Raw genomic sequence first — 16,011 nt, 5'->3', positions numbered from 1 at the left:
GATCAGTTTCAGCAGGGATGAACTGCTGAACATTCGGCAGAACACCCCACAAAATCTTCTACTGGATTTCAATTATTCAGACGTTTTACTGAACGTTGTAGTTGGCGGACAACCCCCAGCCTCTGTTTTAATCAGGGCTCTGAACCGGTCCAAGGAACGAAAACGAAAACTGGAAACGAACAAAATGTTGACAAGTCGCAATGGCAATGCAGCGCCCTTATGTGAGGATATTGTGAGAGGAATTCAACAGATCACACGCACCTGCAGCACTTCTGTGAATGGATAAAACTATAGGCTTAGATAAAATATAGGCATATACACTAAATATATTTCGCTTAAATCATATTGACAGATTAACGACACACAAAAGAAAAAAATTGCTAAATTGTGACATATTCCAAAGTTTTCGGAAAGGAAAATGAAACAGCAGAGAGTAGTTTTCTTTATTTTGCAAAAGCTTTACCAGTTTAATTATTTCCTAAAAGCTTGACAGCTTTGAATAATGTCTTGCTTCTGTATAACCAACCAGCATTGGTATGACCATCGCGCTGATGCCTTACGGCGCACACAACATCATATCAAAGCCTGATGTACATTACTGTATCCTTTATCAAAATAAAATACAGTAAAATACAGAAACAAATAAAAAGTTACACTGCTCCATTGTACAACATGTTGCGTTCAGCGTGACCGTGCCTCACGGTGCTGATATAGCCGATGTGAAGGATGATGTTTTATGTTGATGAAAGTACAAACAGTATATAATAAATCATATGTTAACATCCAGATACATCGGGAACATGGAAACATTTGGATTCGTGCTGGATGAGAGAGGTAGGCATCAGTTTCACCTTAACTTAATTTGTTTTTGGATTTAAGTTTTTATAGTCTGAACTTTAGAGGATTTTTTTTATTATATTATAAGAATATGTTGAAATAAGAAATGTTGAAGAAATGTATCTGAAATAAAATAACTCTACATTATATTTTATTTCAGTTTTACTAATTTAACATAACATTTTTGCAGTGATCACTTTAGATTAATTAAAAATTTTACACTTTAAACCTTAAACATGTTATTTGTAGAATACATAGATTTTACAGAAATTGAATTTAACAAGCTGTAAAATGCACAAGCTGACAGTAAGAGAAAGAAAGAAAAAGTGAGGTGAGGGAGATAGAGTATGGCAGAGGAAATCTCCAGCAAACAGACTGGAACAATGTGTGTGTGGGAGAAGAGTGGATGCAGACGACCCTTCAGTAGATGAAAAACGGCAGATATGAGAGGCAGAGGAAGGATGAGGAGAGATTTTAACACCAAGCAGTAAAGATTTAAAGCCCTTCAATGCCACAAACACACACGCTGGGAGTTTAGTCTCTGAGCAAGATCTTTCAGCAACAGACTAAATATTTCTGGTGTTTGGAAGTGAATTATTCAGAACTCTTACAGACCCTGCAGCCATTAGAGACTTTAGAAATCAGCTCCGTCACCAGAATAAATAAGCCTAACTGCCCTGAGGAATGTACTGGATGTGTGTGTGCCCTTCGGTCAATGCTTCCTTTGAGGAAATGGCTTAATAAACATGCTTCACTAGTTCACGCTTACATATAATTAGCTGAGGTATGGTATGCGTATTTGGCGTGCTGTCCGGGGAAGGGCTCCGAGCTCGGGAATTGCCCGAACCTAGAGTACCCCCCCTTCCCCGTATACTGTAAAGTGAACTTGAAGTGAGGAGATGGGGTGGAGGAGGGATGCTGATAAACCGTCAATGGATAGAGGTAAGTCAGCGATATTTATACTGTGGGATTGATTACTTGATTGTGGTCCACCTGTGATGATTAGGCTAAGTATCTGACGCGCTCCTCCCGAATCTTCATTGATAATTACATTTAATATAAAAAAATGCTAAAATGTTACTGTGACTGTGTAGATTGCAGGCCGCTTAGGGCAAAGATGTAACAGCTTGTGCGGTGCTGCTCTGTCGCAGCCATCTTAAGACTTCTTTAGACTGCTGAGATATTGTGGATTGTGCTACACATACCATTCCAATACTTGGGATCAGCGTGATTTATTTAATTTTTTAATTTATTCAGCAAAGATGCACTGAATTGGTCAAAAGTGGCAGTAAGACCATTTAAAATCTTTCCATTTATATTTCAAATAAATGTTGTACTTTGTTTACAAATGAATCCTAAATGTTTCCACGCAAATATGAAGCAGCACAACTGTTTTCAACATTGATAATAATCAGAAATGTCTCTTGAGCAGTAAATCAGTACATTAGAATGATTCTTAAAGATCATGTTACACTGAAGACTGGAGTTGTGATGCTGAAAATTTTGATCACAGGAAAACATTACATTTTTAAATGTAGTACAATAGAAAACATTTATAAATATTCTCCACTTCATTTGGTTTATCGGGCTGTAAAGCACAGCAACCGACATCGTGCCTAGAGATTAAAACCGTCGACGAGCCATCGAGAGACTCACAGGCCAAGATGAACAGGATTTTGCTCTTTACTATAGAGCTACGGCTCAATATTAGCAGAAGGGTCGAGAGAGCCTCCGATTTCACCGCGCGAATGAAGGCAGATGTGCCATCATTAAACATCAATACTGCATCGCCTATATGGGGCCCTTAGGAGGCCGTTTCCAATCTATAGCTCTCGTTTTTTTTCCCTGTCTGTGTGTTTCTGAAAGCCCCTTGTAAATCAAGCCCTAAAGAAAAGCGCATGGACATTAGGTAATCCGAGTTGTTTTTCACTAGTCACTATGCCGCAGGGCAGCTTGTGTTTTTGTGCGTGTGCAAATGTGCAATATGACCTCCCCTTCAGGCTCCAGTTTTTAAAGAACTGCAATCGAGTCTGAAATCAAGCCCGGCCATTCTGTGCGGGGCCTCCGAAGGAGCGTCGGCTCTCAGAATTGGATTACGGTGTGTGAATGGGGTCTGTTCCCCTTGGATGGGTTCTCCGCAGAACCCCCTACTGTCACGCCGCTGCTCATTACTCTTAATCTATGCATGCGAGCGCCTGGTTTTCCCACGCAGAACCTCCTGTGATGTCAGAGACTGACTTATAAGAATGAATGTAAAGGCTCTTTTCTAGCTTTTAGTGATGATTTCATGGCCAGATTTAATTAGATGCTAACTGACAGACGTCATCTAATTTGGAATTGTCTTGCACAAGTGGCAAAAGGTGCGATTGTTGCCAAATGGAAAGATGGATTGTGACAGTAATCTCTCATGATTGATTTGCATGAGAGAGTGGTCAGCTGTTGTGCTGTGATTAATTTGGCTGTAGATGTGAAGGGATTACACAGATGTGTCCGTCCCGTTTTGGGACACATTTGCCATGTGTTTGTTTGGATGTGTAAATGCTCATCAAACGCTAAACCCTTCCTCCAAGAATCTGCAATCCGTCATTCCCGCTTTTCAATTACTCTTCTTTCCATTTGAGGTTAGATAACGACACTTGTTCTTATGATTAGTTTAGTCGTTCTTTCTTTCTGTTGTTCTTTCATTTGTCTGTCATTTTTGTTCCTCTGTGTGTCTGTTGTTCATTCTGTCTCTATACATCTATTTCTATTTTTTACTCCTCTGGTTGCCTTTATTTTTCAAATCCCATGCTGTACCATCTCATCTTTCTTTCAGTCTTTCATTCTTTTATGTCCGTCTGTTGTTCTTTCTGTCTGTAATTTTTTTTCTATATTTCAAATTGTCATTTGCTTTTGTCTCCCGGGTTCTTTCTCTCATTCATTTTTTCTTCTTTATGACGTTATTTTGTCTGTTTCATACTTTTTTCTGTCTGTTATACTTAATTCTGTCTTTGTTTTTCAATCTGTCTGTCGTTCTTTCTGTCTGTCATTCTTTACTGACAATCTGCATATGTTGTTCTTTCTGTCTGTCTCAATTTATATATTTCTATTTTTTAAATTTCCTTATTTGGTTCCTTCTGTTCTACCTTATTCATTTACCGTCTCTATTTCTTTCTGTTGTTCGTTATTTTTGTATGTTGTTCTTTTTTGTCTGTCTGTTGTCCTTTTCTGGTTGTTTTTTTTCTTATTTCCGTCATTTCTTCTACTTGTCTTTGTTTTTCAGTCTGTCAGTCATTCTTTTGTCTGTCGTTCTTTCTGTCTGTCATTCTTTTCTGACCATCTGTGTCCATTATTCTTTTTTTTCTTTCAGTCTGACTTCCCCCTCCCCCCTTTCTATTTTTTTCTTAGATCAGGTGTATATAAATGAAACCCACACCTGAACCAGCTTATCGAGGTCTTCAGGATCTAGAAGTGTCCCAGCAGGTGTGTTGGAGTCCAATCCTTGGCCGTCCGTCCAGAAGCAGGAATGGACACCTCTGGTTCAGATTAATGCTCATCCAAACCTGGTAATCCCTTGGTAGAAGAGAATGCACTCTCGAGTTTCCACAGAAAGAGGGTTACTGTCTAGCCATAGCAAATTGTTTATCCATTATTCCCTGCCTCCAATTACCCATCATGCCCCTAAAAGCCCCATCGCTCTGGTTCCTTCTATTTACCCATATCCTTTTACCATCTCTGTCTTTCTGCCTGTTGTTGTCTTTCTGCTTTCTTTTTCTTACTTTCTGTTGTTATTTGCTTTCTGTCTGTATTTTCTTTCTGTCATTCTTTTATTTCTTTTTTGTTTCTTTCTACTTTAGGACAGGAAGAATTGTATAAACTTTAAATCATCTAAACTAACAACATGTATGTTAGACCCTATTCCATCTAAGCTCCTAAAAGAGGTGCTTCCAGAAGTCATAGGTCCTCTTCTGACTATTATAAATTCCTCATTGTCATTAGGGTATGTCCCCAAAACCTTCAAACTGGCTGTTATTAAGCCTCTTATCAAAAAAAAACACAACTATACCCCAAAAAAACTAGTTAATTACAGACCGATTTCTAATCTTCCTTTTCTGTCCAAGATACTAGAAAAAGTAGTATCCTCACAATTACATTCCTTCTTAGAAAAAAAAGGGTATATGTGTGGATTTTCAGTCAGGATTTAGACCGTATCCAGAGGCGTCATGCCCATTTAAAGTGATTTCGGAGCCAAGTGGATTTTGAATGCAGCTTCCAAAAGACAAAAAATAGCAGAATAATATTTTTATATTTGATACAATTACACTGGTGTGATTAGATCATTCAGTGTGGCACATCATCAGCTGCTAAATCCACATATGCACTCGCTGGTTGGCGTTGAGCCAGAGACGGGCACATTTGTACAGCGCTGCATTATAACCAATCACACATGATTCTGTTGAGATTATGTATGCAATCGCAAATCAGAGGTGTTCAGATGAGTCATCGCTGAAACGCTGTGTTTTGTTCACTTGCTCATTGACTGAATTAACTGGCAAATTCTCTCATCAGATACAACAGAGTGCAGATGTGTGTACGAATGTAAGATATTTATGTTAATTCATGTGTTCATGACCTCAAGGTTAGATTATTGTAATGCTTTATTGGGTGGTTGTTCTGCACGCTTACAGCTAGTCCAGAATGCAGCAGCAAGAGTTCTTACTAGAACCAGGAAGTATGACCATATTAGCCCGGTCCTGTCAACACTGCACTGGCTCCCTATTAAACATTGTATAGATTTTAAAATATTGCTTATTACTTATAAAGCCCTGCATGGTTTAGCACTTTAGTATTTGAACAAGCTCTTATTGCACAATAGTCCTCCACATCCACTGCTTTCTTAAATCTCTGGCCATTTGACAATACCTAGAATATCAAAATCAACTGCGGGCGGCAGATCCTTTTCCTATTTGGCGCCTAAACTCTGGAATAACCTACCTAACATTGTTCGGGAGGCAGACACACTCTTGCAGTTTAAATCTAGATTAAAGACCCATCTCTTTAACCTGGCATACACATAAGACATTAACACATTTATTGATTTTTCATCAGCCTTTAATTGTATCCAACCTCATATCCTAGCAGAAAGGTTAAAGAGTGTTCATAATATTGATTTTGGATTAATAAATTGGCTGATGGATTTCTTAACCAATAGGTCTCAGCGTGTGAAGGTGAACAGTGTTTTGTCTGATGTACTTTTTTCCTCTAATGGGTCACTGAAAGGGTGTGTTCTTTCATCTCTTTTATTTGTGCTTTATACTAATGAGTGTCGTACACAACTTGAGAGGGGCCATATTATTAAGTTTGCTGATTATTCAGTTATCGGTTCCCTCCTTAATAATGATGATTCTGTTCACGGTTCTGTATTGGTAGATTTTATTGATTGGTGTCAACTGTCCATTTTGGACATTAATGTATTAAAAACTAAAGAGATGATTGTAGATTTTGGAAGAATCGTACAGCCATCTCTCCTGTGGTAATTAATGATCATGCTGTTGAGATTGTACATCATTTAAAATATATTGGTACTATAATAGATGAAAAGTTGACTTTTGGGGCTCATGTGGATGCTGTTTTTAAAAAAGCCCACCAGCGTATGCATTTTTTACGGAAAGGGTTTTAACATGGACTGCACTTTTATGAAAATGTTTTATTCTTGTTTTATTGAGTCAGTTATTACTTTTACATTTGTGTGTTGGTATGGATTGCTTAATCTGAAAAATAGAAATAGACTTCAGGGTATTGTTAAAGTGTGTGGTAAGATTGTCGGCACCAACCTGATAGATTTAAACAGTTTGCATAAATCAAGGACTCTGAGGAAGGCAGAGTTAATGTTAAGAGATTCCAGCCATCCCTTGCAAAATCTTTTTATGTTGTTACCTTCTTCACGTAGATATTCTTTACTGCTTTACAGGACAAATAGATTTATAAATTCCTTTGTATCAGTTGCTATTGGGTTTTTAAATACTTAAAAAAAATGTTCCTTCTCTCTCTGTACTGTTTGTTGCTGTGTGTTTGGGATTGTATGGATTCTGCTGGCTGTGAAACAAATTGCCCCTCGGGGATAATAAAGTTGACCTAACCTAACCTAACATATTTCAAATCTTAAAATACATTAAAGGATTTTTACGCTGCTTTAATTACAATAATCTGAACCCAGATCACTTCCCATAACACCCGATGTACTTGCTACATCATTAGAAGAATGGCATCGACACTAATATTTGTCTGTTTCTCTCTTGTTCCGAGGTCACTGTAGCCACCAGATCCAGTCTGTCTCCTGATCAGAGGGTCACTGCAGTCACCCGGATCCAGATGGTGGATCAGCACCTAGAAAGGACCTCTACTGCCCCGAATGTCAGCGGAGACCAGGACAACTAGATGATTCTTCTGCACAATCTGACTTTGCTGCAGTCTGGAATTGAACTGCTGGTTTCATCTGGCCAGAGGAGAACATGTATTTTAGTCTGTTGTTCTTTTCTTTCTGTCATGTTTTTCCATCCGTTGTTCTTTTTTTGTCTCTGTCTTGTTCTTTCATTTTCACTATATCTCTTTACTGTCTCTTTCTTTGTTGTTTTTGCCTATTGTTCTGTCTTTCTGCCACTCTTTTTCTCTGTCATTTCGGTCATCCTCTTCTTTCTTTCTGTTGCTCTTTTATTTGTCATCCTTTTGTTGGAACTTTTTTTTTCCTGTTTTTTTTTTTCTTACTGTTTGTCGTTCTTTCTGTCTGTTGTTCTTTACTTTTTTCCATCACACTCTCTCAGCCTCTCTTCTGGATGCAGTGTTTTGTGAAGCTGGCAGAGTGCTGCTTATGTAACACTGCGGCGTGTTTTTGCTGACACATATATGTGAAAGAGGATTGGCTTGAAGCCCTGGACAGAGAATCTGATGTTTTGGGATTATTTCATATTTATGAATGTTTCTTTCAGCGCTCAGTCACCACAGGTGCTTCAGACGTGGCCCGTGTTATCAGAGGGCAGTATGAAAGCTGAACATGGAGAATGTGGCCTGCAGCTGTTAAGAAGATTGAGGCTGAGCTGCACAGCAACACTCACTACCTCCGTTCCCTGCATGTTTGTCTCACACCGAGTCTCACTAGTTCTCACATGTGGTCCTGCTGCAGGCAGCTATTCCCTGATGATCTCCCTCAGCGTACAGTTTCATACTCATTGACAAACAGGAATACATGGACACAAACATGCATAAACGGTTAGTGAACCACTAATATCTCTGTTGTTTAAGAGTGCAGTGAGGTTAAAATGGAGACATTTACTTAAAGTCTCCTTGTCAGATGTCTCTTCATTACAGATTTGCCAAAAATGCAAATGGGTAATCAAAATATCTCGATATGAACTAAAAATATATAAAATGTATTTAATTTATTTTTATAAATCAATACCGTTACTTTATGAGAACTATTGACTCATTTGTGTCTCTTTTACTTATAAGGAATTACTGAAAAGTAAAAGAAAAGGACAGAAAAGACATTGACACCGAAAAGTAGAAATTTTATTCATTGCTGAGAGCTTATTTACATGTTTATCTGTCGAGCTCCAAAAAATACATATTCTGAAGTCATATGATATAGGCACATTTTTATTACCCTTTCAGTTGCGCAAATTGAAATTGAAAATATGGAAATGTGTAAATATAGCAAAAAATAACCATGTATCGCAAAAAAGTTTTTAAGCTTACATGAGGTGTTTTTTCTCCAGGCAATTCAAAAAAGGAATATTTAGCAATGGAACTGCAATGTAAAAATTTTTTTGGCATTAACAGGTCACATGGTGTTCGTAAAAAGTAATTTGATCATTCCTAAATGTACTATAAACTCTTCATATGAGGCTGCTCTAAAGTATAAGGGGCTTTCCCTTAAAGGGGGGGGTGAAATGCTCGTTTTCACTCAATATCCTGTTAATCTTGAGTACCTATAGAGTAGTACTGCATCCTTCATAACTCCAAAAAGTCTTTAGTTTTATTATATTTATAAGAGAAAGATAGTCTGTACCGATTTTTCCCGGAAAAACACGACCGGCTGGAGGCGTGACGTGTGGGCGGAGCTAAAGAATCACGAGCGCCAGTAGGCTTTTGCGTTGAGAGCGTTTGGAAGCTGTGACACAGATCCAGAGGCTGAAATTTAACAAGAGCAGCATCAGCAACGTCTCTATGTGTTATATATTTGCTAAGCGGTTTTGGAAAATGACTAAGTCCCACTTTGTCATCTTTTTTTTTTATTTTTTAAGCTGTACATGTGGAAAGTGCAGTTTGATGACAACATCGCATGTTGTTTACTTGATGTGCTTATGCGCTGATAGCTAAGTTCACAACACAGAGATATTTGAAGCAGTTTTACACACCGCATGCGGTTCCAACACACGATCGTGACCCTTTTTCGTTGGGACTGCATTATCCTTAAGAAATAAACGATGTGCAAATCCGTCGTCAAACTGGACCTTGTTTGTAAAACAAGCATCTTAGAAATGCAGGGAACAAACACAAACACTTGCACAACTCCGCTGATACTCTGTAAAAATAAACTCCATCCACTGGTCCCTTAATGTTTTTTTTTTTTTGGTAATCTGTGCAGGGTTGTCTTGCCCTGGCAACCAAAAACACACTCCTTTTGTGACAATTCGGTCTCTCGCTCTGATCAGTGAAGTCTGTTGTGCTCTCAGTGCTCTGCTATACAGGAGCGCGCGCTCTTCCGGGAGAAGTGCCTCAGGACCCATATAAGGAAATTCCGCTCCATCTAACGTCACACAGAGCCATACTCGAAAAAAACTTTCCGAAACTTGTGACAAACCGGAAGGAGTATTTTTGGAACAAAAATACTGCTTCAAACGTACAACTTAATTTTTGAAACTTTGTCCATGTTTAGCATGGGAATCCAACTCTTTATCAGTATTTCACCCCCCCTTTAAATTAATGCTTAGACTATTTACACTGCCTATGTTTATATTTTACAAGTCTATGTTACGGGTACGAAATGGCCACCGGAGCTGATCGCGTCCACTCAACGCTTGTGTTACCAGTCATGCCCTAGCGCTGCTTCTGTCAAGATACACGCATACACCTCCTTCAATAAACTATAATGGCTAGCGTAGCCAAAATTTTTCAAAATCCCATTAATATCCATTGCCATGACTTATTGCAAGAGGAAAAAAATGACACTTTTAGTAGCATAACATCGGTTAATGGAAACGCGATAATTTTGCTATAATTTTTTAATTTACTTTTTTTTTTTTTTCACAAATCTGTAATGAAAACCCACCTATGGACTGCTATCATATGAACTAATTTTTTACATTATGACTTTTATTTTTTAATGTCTGAACTGTCCTTGTATGGAAAAGACAAAAATTGATCAAATATTATCTTTATGTGTTGCATAAAAAAACATGAGATAAATTATTCAGTTTTAGAAGGAGCAACATAATCATAATTATAACCAATAGAACGTTTTTTTCTAGCTTTAACAGAAACTTTATCTGATTGTTAAAAAAAATTTTGCGCAATCAATTAAACAATTATCTCTGATGTTCAGTTACTGTGAACAATTACAGCCTCTCTTTGGCATCGGGATGAATGATAATGTGCTTATTTTCTGTAATTTTCTACAGCAAATGTTTTTATTTTTATTTATTTTTTTATATGTGGGTTGTTTATGATTGGATGCTAAAAGCTTTTTGAAATTAAATTACTGCATTTACTTCTGCATGTCTTCTGTCCATCACACAATCAGGCCGGCGCTGACAAAATGTCACTTCCTTCACTAAACAGCCTGCATTCATCATTCAGATGCTTCGGCTCTTGTGGGTCCCTCGGGAAGGATTTCCATGTGGATATCTAGAGCATGTGATGGGAGGAGAGGAAAGCAGTTTAATCCGCATCCAACTCGGGTGTATTTTGGTGAGATGGGTGTATGATATGTGATGTACAGATGGAATAGTTCTGTGGGCGCACTCAAGTGAAATTAGTCAATGTGAATGCTGAGCTGATCTCCATGACCACCAACAGCAGCTCTTCTAGTCAGCCTATACTGCCATAGAAAGGAAAGATGCAGCAACTACACAAAGTGCTGCAGGGATTACATATTTTCACAAAAATTTAAAAGGATTTTTCCATTGGCTTTTGGATTACTGCAGAAAATAAACTCTGTGACCAACAAAAATTTATGATTTTTCACAATGTTTGTTAATCATGATAATCTACACAAAAGAACACAAATTTTATGAATTCTGAAGCTTAAATACAGTATAATCGCCGGAAGAAAAAGGCCAAATGTAGTTTATAAACAAACTTCCAACAACCGTTAAAAACTTTATTCAGAATCTAAACCTAAATGGAAAAAGTTGAAAATCATGAGTTATAAGTTGGCAAGAGTGCGATTAAACACACAAAAAGTCAGAGTAAATGGACAGGATTTACTGGTCAGTGTGATGATGTTTAATGCCTTTTTTGAGTCGTGTAAAAATCACGGGTGATGTATTACTGATGTATAATATGTTGTAGAATAAAATGTGAAAATGTGAAACTTTTAGGTATTTCACCAAAAACACATTTAAAAACAAAACTGATTTTGGGACGATGGATTTAAAAGTAAATGCAAGTGATAATTTTTCAACCCTATTTTCCCTCAGTTTCTGTGTTGCTGTAGCTATTCCCATTACATAGTTTTACCATAATATAAGTGGGCCATTATACCATCAAGGGGACCTGGGGTCAATTTTACAGGGGTGTTCACAAAGCAATTCCACAACATCTGTTTAGATGTGCTATATAGTATATATTACTTTATGTGAGCGTATGTACATGAAAGTTGTGAACTTGCTGTTCACTGATACATTTAGCAAAGATATAATCAATCAAGCAAGTTGAGATTTGCTATAATAAATCACTTTACATGAGCATCCTGTATGTTTGTGGGTAAAGTTGAATATTCTTACAGTGTTGTAGTTGGAGTTATTAATTCATTATGTGGCAGCACTGAAGATACTTTAAGGTTTTGTTAAATAACTAACAATGTGGCATAGTAACAAGCCTAATTACGGTAACAAGCTGAGTTTAGCATTATGTAAATGAGCACTGATTTAGTGTGAGATAAAGTTCTGACCCGATAACACAGTTTGACTAAAGTGACAGGGCAGCATACTTTGTTCCTGGGTCACGGATGATTGATTCGTGAGGGCACGTCTCAAGAGTTTGTCTGCAGACTATAATTGAATTCTGTCGGTACAACACGCTTTCTCCCTGAGCTGATCCTGTTCTGGATTGACCCTGTCCTTAAATGACTCTATAAACTGTCCCTAGGTTGTTGTTAGAGAGATGTATCTCTTTTTTCCTTCTGTCAGTGTGGTGTGGTGTGGTGCTCTGCCCTGCGGCGAAGAGGAAACATCCACCTTATTCAGGCATGGATATCGCCAGAGGCAAGTAGTCAGCTCTCGGCACTAATTACGGCAGAGGATAAGGGCACTGGAGCGCATGGAGATTGTGACAGGTTGATTTTTTAAACCTCTTTACTGCTGAAGCAGAGATTTCTTTGAAAAGGAGAGGAGAGAACAGACACTTAAGAATGGTTTAATGGTTAAATGAACCTGGTTGTACCAAAACCCAGTGCCAATATGGTACTGGTACCATTATGTACTGGACCGTATCAGCTGCCGACTTAAATATTTGCCCTCTTGTGCTCCAGAGCAGAAATATAAAGGATCATCACCACATGTAATCATTAGTTAAACTATTCTGCATTCATGTGTCAGTAAAATAATATAAAAATTATAATCCCGTGAAAATTCACGTGAACGTGGAAAGTCAGAAAGCTCTGATAATATAAATCCAAAACACATCTTTGTTAGTGTCCATGTTGCTTTCACATTTAGACTTAAAATCGTCGATTAGCAATGTATGATAGATATATCTAATTATTATGAAAATATCAGAGGCTGCTTGAAGAACACAGATAAACTATACATTGTCACAGTCTAGTGTTTATTGTGTGCATGTTTCAGTATTCAAAGCGTTTCTATGTTGTTTTTTATTCAGCGACAGCGACGCCTTTGTCCATATTAGGGATTTCTGAAGCATAATGAGTTCAGTTACTTCTGTGCTGCATATGTGTAGTTTCTGCGTGAAGGCACCTTCTAGTATAAATGAAACAGACATGTGTTTATAGTGCTCAATAATGGCCAATCCATCCTATTCAAAATGGGAATATAGTTATTTTCTTAAAAGAATTTTGAAGCAGGCATATGATAATCCATTGATGGTGCCAGGCCATCAGAACCTAACTTTAAACCAAGGTATGTATATTGTTGCTTCCCTGCCAAGAATACAGACTAATTTGCTGTTATTAGTACTATAACTGTTATTTAATTATAATGGCTGGGTTAGCTGGCTTAGGTTTTCTTAGTGACATGACATATAGCCAGGTATGGTGACCCAAACTCAGAATTTATGCTCTGCGTTTAACCCATCCAAACTGCACACACACACAGCAGTAAACACACACACTGAACACACACCCAGAGCAGTGGACAGCCATTTAAGCAGCGGTGCCCGGGGAGCAGTTGGGTGTTCAATGCCTTGCTCAAGGGCACCTCAGTCGCGCTATTGCCGGCCCGAGACTTGAACCCACAACCCTAGGGTTAGGAGTTAAACTAAATTAAAATAAATTATGAAATTGTACAAATAAATTAATAATTACAAAATAATAATAATTAATAATTATTAAAATACCTATATATATATATATATATATATATATATATATATATATATATATATATATATATATATAGATAGATATATAGATAGATAGATAGATATATGTGTATGTTAATATTTTTTTAATTATTAAATTTTTAATTTGTTAATTTCTCATTTTTATTTTATTTAGGCTTATATTATTTTATTATCTATTTGTACGTATACATATTTTAATTAGAGAATTAAAATATATTAACAAATAAATATGCATATTATGCATATAGGCCTAACAGTAAGCCTATTATAGTGAGTATAATAGAGAGAAAAAAAAGAAATAAAATTAAAATGATTGTTTATTATACACAAGCATGAGGGGGGTCTGTGGCATAGAAGAACCATAAAAGTAGTGAATTTATGTGACTACAAGTTAAAGCACACATTTAGCAGACAACCTTCCAGTTGTATTTTAGTTTATAAATGGAACAGTTAATGTCTAACTTAAAACCGCAAAAGCATAATAGTAGAGATTTGAATTACCCTACCTGTCCATTTAGCATACGTGTTCCTGTGGTAGACCGAATGGGGTCTGGAAATTATAATAATCTTTTTCAAGCATTTTATATTGTTAAAACACGTTTTATTTATCTTTAGCGTAACTGTCTGTCGTCTAACGACCTGTCTATCATCTAACGGTCGTTCTCGTTCGCGCGCTTTCTCTCTCTCTCTCTCTCTCTCTCTCTCTCCTCTGGCGACATCCAGCGGATATCACGTGAAACACAGGCAGTGCTCCAGCTCGCGCCTCATGTGGGCTGTGTCTTCAACACTTCCACTCGTGATTTCGGTCTCATTTATGAGCTCTGTAACATATTTCGGTGTTTGCATGTTCGTGTGTTCCTTTCTTTTGTATTTAATTCTCAGTTCATTTTATTGAAGCTGAAAACCGCGACAAAGAACGATCGATCTGATCAATTCTAACTGATTTTTATATTTTAGTACAGCAGATTCGTAAGTTACCGTTTTGTTTTGATTTGTATGATACTATTTTCAGCCCCGCACCTGCGCACGCAGTGACACAAGAGTTTGTGTCGCGTGGGGAAAGTTGCGCGTGAATCAGAATGTGATGAACACGGAGGATCATTTAATAATATCAAACTCGTCACATCATCAGATCAAACATATCGTCACAAGCCCCGGTGCCGTCGAGCGGGTCGGATGATGCTCAGACCAATTCACCTGATGATGATGGACCACTATTAACGGAGAAGGTAAAGTTTCTCTTTTTCTGTCATCGCCATACACTAATTAAAAGTATCGTGATATTACCATGATTTAGGCGTGTACCATGGTAATACCTTATTTTAAAAGTGGTACCAGGATGTTCTTTAAATTACTATGGTACTGTATATAAATATGGTCATCTTTCAGTACCATATTGAATCTGAAACCATCAGTGTCACATGATACTTCCACAGTATTTTTAGGAATAGGAGGATAGATTACTAAGAAAAAGCAAAAGTACTTGCATTTTTTGCACGTGTGGTATACATTCAGTAGCAGGGTATTCACCTTATTTTCCATGGCAACAACGGTGCCGCCATTGCGCTCGTTTTGTCATCTTACTTCCGGCTGAGGGACCGGATGTAACGTACCTAAGCTAGTGGCTGGCTAGATAACAGAACGCAGAACGAACAGAAGTATGATATATGCTCAGTTAGGGGCTGAATAACAATTGTATTAAAAAAAACAATTGCATCAACGATGTAGCGAACACACTGTGACGCGGTCGGAGTGTTGTGGTGCACTTTATAATTTACACCCACCACCTAAAGAAGAGAAGCACCTGAGGAAATGGATGAAGGCGCTAAATTTGAAGCGCCCACCCAAGCGCTCTTATGCGTGTTCCTACCATTTCATGGACGGGAAGGCGACTGACGAACACCCTTACCCCGAGAAATGGCTCGACTACGATGTCCCGTTAAAGAGGTCACGCCGAGAGATGAAAATGTTGTCAGATTCGGGTAAGCTAACCTTAACTAGCTATGTTTGCTCGCCTAACGTTAGATTTATGAAGTCCATTCTATGAATACATTTATGATCAGTAACAGGCAGTTAACAAGGTACAACGAATTTTCCATGATTACCATTGTCCACCTATTTATTTAATATTTACGGTAGTACAAGATATTATAATACATTACAATAGCTCACATTATTCCTGCTACAGAGATTGCAGGTGATAGCAGGCAAGCTAGCTACATTTCTCATTCAGATACTGACCTACGTTTGAACACTACAGTTAACAGTGTGTATACTGTTTTGTGTCTAATGCAGCTCTTTCTCTCTCTCTCTCACACACACACACACACACACACACACAGTTCGGGTCACATTATATATTAATTCTCATGATATATTGTAAGTACTAATGTAAAT

The 16,011-nt window shown here is 37.7% G+C and overlaps 2 protein-coding genes across 4 annotated transcripts in view; one reads left to right on the top strand and one right to left on the bottom strand.

Moving 5' to 3' along the window:
• The window catches only part of LOC128017418 (calpain-1 catalytic subunit), a 213,335-nt gene that overhangs the window by 189,531 nt on the left and 7,793 nt on the right, over positions 1-16,011 (bottom strand). The window lies entirely within an intron of this gene.
• The window catches only part of rin1b (Ras and Rab interactor 1b), a 28,107-nt gene continuing 26,474 nt past the window's right edge, over positions 14,379-16,011 (top strand). The window contains exon 1 of the mRNA XM_052602801.1: positions 14,379-14,843. The gene's annotated coding sequence lies outside the window, so the exon portion shown is untranslated. The remainder of the gene's footprint in view (positions 14,844-16,011) is intronic.

This window comes from Carassius gibelio, chromosome A7 (genome assembly GCF_023724105.1).
Source record: "Carassius gibelio isolate Cgi1373 ecotype wild population from Czech Republic chromosome A7, carGib1.2-hapl.c, whole genome shotgun sequence".
NCBI classification, from domain to species: Eukaryota; Metazoa; Chordata; class Actinopteri; order Cypriniformes; family Cyprinidae; genus Carassius; species Carassius gibelio.
Note: the sequence above shows the minus strand (reverse complement) of the source record. Positions and strands in the feature narration are given on the sequence as shown.